At 44.2% G+C, this 5,845-nt stretch overlaps 1 long non-coding RNA gene across 1 annotated transcript; it reads left to right on the forward strand.

Moving 5' to 3' along the window:
- The first annotated feature begins 2,718 nt into the window (after positions 1-2,718).
- On the forward strand, positions 2,719-3,991 carry LOC132473406 (uncharacterized). The gene is made up of 3 exons (XR_009529365.1): positions 2,719-3,460; positions 3,629-3,671; positions 3,769-3,991. It is a non-coding gene; the product is annotated as an uncharacterized LOC132473406 (long non-coding RNA).
- Positions 3,992-5,845: the final 1,854 nt, after the last annotated feature.

The following is a 5,845-nucleotide window of genomic DNA, read 5'->3' on the forward strand; positions in this document are numbered from 1 at the left end:
GAACTAGCAACCTACTGGTTACAAATCAACTGCTCTACCTCCTAAGCTAAGCCGACCCACACTGCATGATAACTTAGAAGGACTCATTAATTTAATAGCCATTAAAGTGTTCTGGACAGTGGTTATTGAAACCTTATTGGGAGCAACTAGATGAAAATGCTCCCAAACAGGGGAAAACCTTCTCTTTTTGGCAAACTCCATGATGAATAATGAACGTGATGTTTCGATTGATACTACAGAAAATGCAATGCTCAAACTACTACGATCACAGACTAGTGGTATATTGAATATACCACAAGGTTGTGATCGTATACGGGACATCTTTATAGTCGAAATCTCCCGCCAATACTGAACCCATATTTCGAAGCAGAAGCCCGAGGCGAAGCCTCGAACGTCACACCCTACGTCATTTCGCCAACGTGAATCCTACTCGAAGCGGAGCTTCGCTGGGGGAGGAGCCGAGATACTCGACACACGCCTCGATGCCTCGACGCAAAACGTAACATCACTACCAAGAGGTCATAACTTCGGATTCGTGCTGGTCGGCCTACTACTTCTGGTCCCGGCAAGCGAGCGCAGAAAGCCGTTCTTTTCGGTCCCCGGTATCCTCAACAACACCACCAACAAGTTCCCAACACGGACATCCGCCCGGTTCTACAAACCCTCGCCGAGTTGGTGCAAAGCATTGGCGCCAAGATGGACGCCGTCGAAACGCCATGCGGAACTCCCGGACGGGTCCAGGCCCCAACCCGCTGTCGTCGGTCGCCACGGCGCCTTTCTACTTCCAGCAACCATCAGGCTCGGCTTCCTCCGCCTTCACAGGCTACGCACCTTGCACGTGCCCTGCTACCATGGCTACTGCAGTCCCCGCGTTAGCCCCCGCAGCGTATTTTCTCTCACAGCTCTACCAGTCCAGCTTCAGGATGCGGCTCCCTTGGTTGGGTTAGGGGGTTTCTTCCAAGGGCAATGGTTTGCTGAGGGATGGCCAGTCGAAGCTGGTACGTTCGCCCTCGGGTCAGAGTCGTCTGCGCTGTTCGAGCTTTACCCTATCGCAGTAGCTAGCGTTCTGTGGGGCAAAGCATGGCGGTGTTAACGTCTAACCATGTTTTGCGATAACAAAGCAGCGTCAAAACGGCTGGGAAGGTGGTCTTCCACAGCATACGGATTTTACATCCGGTTGAATTCGTTGAGTTCGTTGCACACGTCGGTGTGGTACAACACAGAACTCTACGTTCGCAATCAAAGGTTCATAATTATCTTTATACCGTGCACTGTTTGGTTAACTCCTTGTGTCTGAGGTTTTTCCCTTCACTTTAACATGAATGAAGTTGATGGGTTTTAGGCACTGTGGTAACTGATTATTACTAAAGTTTTTATTGACGAAGGGCCTTTTAGATTGGTTCAGCTGCTGCTCACTAACTCTCACGTTCCTCTGCTCGCAATGCGATTCACATATCCTTCAATTTATTCAAAAGATCCAAAGACAAAGAACAGGTACATTATGGTATCATTTTATATGATTATTTATAGTCTTATTGTTAATAGCTTCAGTCGCGTTGGTATTTAATTTTTCATTTGCTCGTTTAGCTACGTATGACAGTTAACAATGTTGGTGTAGGCCTATTACAATTATTTACGCGTGTAGGCCACTCCAACTCGCTCGATATTTCAAAAAGATTAGTGTGCTCTCTCAGAGCTGGGAGATTTCATCCTTATTTTAACATATTACTCGAGACGGTGTTTTCTCACAGTTCTACGGGTTCATGCGTTCTCGTGTTCATGCGTCCACGTCTCCTACTCAGACTTTTCCCCTACACGGGGTATTTAATTTTTCATTTGCTTGTTTAGCCATGTATGTCAGTTAACAATTTTGGTGTATTACAATTATTTATGTGTGTTGGCCACTCCAACTCACTCGATATTTTGAATAGATTAGTGTGCTCTCTCTGGGAGTTTTCATCCTTATTTTAACATATTACTCGAGTCAGTGTTTCTCACAGCGTTCTACGGGTTCATGCGTTCTACGGGTTCATGCGTTTTACGGGTTTATGCGTTCTCGGGTTTATGCGTTGGGTTTATGCGTACACGTCTCCTACTCAGACTTTTTCCCCTACACAGGGCCTGACTTTCGCTGATGTCACCTTCTCTGCAAGGCATTTTTCATCTAAAAGCGAGAGCCTAGGAGCAGCTGTTACTATTATCATTTCAAGAATCAACAACTCTCTGTCCTTACGCTTCCATGTTCCTTTATCTCAAGCTTCGGCAACGCACGTCCCCGAATCACCCGTTTATTTGCGGCCTGCCAATGACTAAAGGGTGGTTCAGAGTCAATCTCGCGACGGTGGTAGAAGGGTGCGGCCCACTATCTCCCCCCTACATTGGCCACTCCTTCCGGATTGGAGCGGCAACCACAGCCGCTGAACAAGGGTTGCCGGTCGCGTCTATCAAACGGCTGGGAAGGCGGTCTTCCACAGCTTACGAATCCTACATCCGGTCGAATTCATGGTTCTTCCTTCAAGCGCACACGATGCTCTAACGTCGGTTAAGGCAGGTTTATCACGTTTGCTACTACAGCTGTTTTTGGCGGCCTGTTTCCATTCTAGTTTTAGTCTTTGTGTCAAGGTGTCACTTTTGTTTTTATTAGTTTAGACTTCCGCGGTTTAAATAGAGATCTAAGGCAAGGCACGGGCCGGCGCTTGTCATTCATTGTCTAGATGTCCACATGCATTTTTGACCCAACAAAAACTGTTATATAGGACACCCGGATTATTCCGGATGGTATTCCGTAAAGGTCTGGGGGACCCTTTGAAGCCAATATTGAGCATTGATGGGATTGTTGTTCATATTCTGTTATAGAAGACCCCCGGATTGTTTCGGATGGTATTCCGTAAAGGTCTGGAGGACCATTTGGAGCCCATATTGAGCATTGATGGAATTGTTATTCATATTCTGTTATAGAAGAACCCCCGGATTGTTTCGGATGGTATTCCATAAAGGTCTGGAGGACCATTTGGAGCCCATATTGAGCATTGATGGAATTGTTATTCATATTCTGTTATAGAAGAACCCCCGGATTGTTTCGGATGGTATACCGTAAAGGTCTGGAGGACCATTTGGAGCCCATATTGAGCATTGATGGAATTGTTATTCATATTTTGCTATAGAAGAACCCCCGGTTTGTTTCGGATGGTAGTCCGTAAAGGCCTGGAGGGCCATTTGGAACCAAGGCTAGGCATTCGTGGAAATGTTATTCCTCTTAAAATTATGTTTGTCGAAAATTCCCTTGTAGGGTTGCAGGACATGTTCATCAGTCGTGGACCTTGGGATCATCGAGTGTTTCAGCCATTATCACGAGACACTCTCCCCCAAGGGAGGCCCACCCGAGGTCGATCAACTCTCGGGTCATGTTCCATACCCCCTCAAGAACCTTTTCTTTGTATAGATAAAAACTCGGGTTAAGGTTTAGGGAATAGGGCTAAAGGTTAAGGTTAGGATTTAGGTCAGTGGTAGGGGTCGTCACCCGGGTTAAGGTTAGGGAATAAGGCTAAAGGTTAAGGTTAGGATTAAGATTAGGTTAGGGTTAGGATTAAGATTAGGGTTAGCCGTCGGGATAAGCACTCGGGTTAAGGTTAGGGAATAAGGCTAAAGGTTAAGGTTAGGATTAAGATTAGGTTAAGGTTAGGATTAGCTGTCGGGATAAACCCTCGGGTTAAGGTTAGGGAATAAGGCTAAAGGTTAAGGTTAGGATTAAGATTGGGTTAAGGTTAGGATTAAGATTAGGGTTAGCTGTCGGGATAAACACTCGGGTTAAGGTTAGGGAATAAGGCTAAAGGTTAAGGTTAGGATTTAGATCAGTGGTAGGGATAGCCACTCGGGTTAAGGTCAGGGAATAGGGCTAAAGGTTAAGGTTAGGATTAAGATTAGGGTTAACTGTCGGGATAAACACTCGGGTTAAGGTTAGAGAATAAGGCTAAAAGTTAAGGTTAGGATTAAGATTGGGTTAAAGTTAGGGTTAGCTGTCGGAATAGACACTCAGATTAAGGTTAGGGAATAAGAGAATTGTTAGTGGAGCAAATACTCACCCTGTATGGTCTTCTTCAGCGTCGTCTTTGGTTTTCAATGGTTCCCAAATAGACCGTGCTAAGAAAAATCTATCTGCCTCCATCGTCCGGTATAACCAATAGACTAATGGTTTTATTTAAAAAGGAAGATTCAACTTTATATAGTAGTTCCCATATCATTAGTTTAAATATGCTGGAAGCTACATCTTCAGATGCAGTGTGAAAGGACAAACCTTTCGATATGTAACCCCTGCCGAAAATAGCGGTGAAGGAGAAAATACCCAGCAGAAATCGATCAAATAAAGTAATGACGATGGGTAATCCCAAATTACCGAATTCGGGAACCGGCGTTTAGGCGGGAAACTTAAAAACCGATAAGTAATACAAGATTAGGCCAATTTGGGATCCAATGTTAGCTGGGAAATTCACTAATAACAATGGGTAGTAGGGATGGGCGATATGGCCTAAATCCATATTGCGATATACATTGCAACCTATTGCGATAACGATATCTATCACGATATATAAATCATAATAGAACCATTTCAGAACAGGTTACATAGACTCTAAGGAAAGCCAAACTGCTAAATGTATAAAACAAAAGTATGAAAACAAGTATGTCGTTTTGAGAACATTTATTGTGCAAAACTGTAATCAAACAACATATGTTGTAGCTGCAGAGACTTTAACAAAGGAAAAAATCTTCTGTGTAATGACGTATACTTCTCTAATTAAATTAAAACTGGTGGTGTCTTGTTAATAAAGAAACGGATACTGTAAATTAGGGAAATACGTCCAGTATTAGGCATGGCTATTTTAAATAAAGAAAAATCTTCCAAGTGTGTGCACAGATACTTGATATTAAAACATAAAAGTGCAAAATGAACGCATACAATTTTAAAATGAACATTAAATGAGCGCAATCACCACCTCCTCCGTTTCGCTTTCAGCCATATTTGCTTAGATGACAATGATTCGTTGAAGCCGGTTGCAGCTCATGGCTCTATAAGTTTCGCGGGGCGCCGATGATGCGTTGCAGCCGGTTGCAGCTCGTGGCTCTTTAAATTTCGCGGGTCGCGGATGATGCGTTGCAGCCGGTTGGAGCTTGTGGCTCTTTAAATTTTGCGGGTCTCGGACGATGCGTTGCAGCCGGTTGCAGCTCGTGGCTCTTTAAATTTTGCGGGTCGCGGATGATGTAATGCAGCTGGTTGCAGCTCGTGGCTCTTTTTAAATTTCGCGGACGATGCGTTGCAGACGGTTGCAGCTCGTTGCTCTATCCATGACCCGCTCTTTATATTTCGCGGGTCATGGATAGATCGCGTCAAACATGCATTATCGCGATAGAGCAATATAACTAAAATCTCTATCGTAGGCCATTTTTTATCGTTTATATCGTATATCGTTTATATCGCGCATGCCTAATGGGTAGTACAACCTTAGATGACTAATGGGGTAAAAAGTTGAAAATAAATTTTACATTTTACTTCAAAAACCATAAGTGAGACGGACTTCGGCCCAAATAGGGCCGAAGCGTCCAGGAGCGCGGGCTAAGGTAACAACCAAGTATACCTTGCCTGGGCTCCCATACCCCAGGCGAATCCACTCAGACAACTCTACCCAAGCCTTCCTACCCCATGGGTGGAGAGCGCCCCCTGTTCAAGTAAATTAGCATTTCCAATCAAGATTTTTAGTTTTTTTTATTTTTACGCAAAATAATATGGATAATAATAAATGATAACCAAATATTCCATTTGGGGACCCTTGGCCTCATTCAGGCCATTGGG

The sequence above is a fragment of the Gadus macrocephalus genome, chromosome 15 (assembly GCF_031168955.1).
Source record: "Gadus macrocephalus chromosome 15, ASM3116895v1".
Taxonomy (NCBI): Eukaryota; Metazoa; Chordata; class Actinopteri; order Gadiformes; family Gadidae; genus Gadus; species Gadus macrocephalus.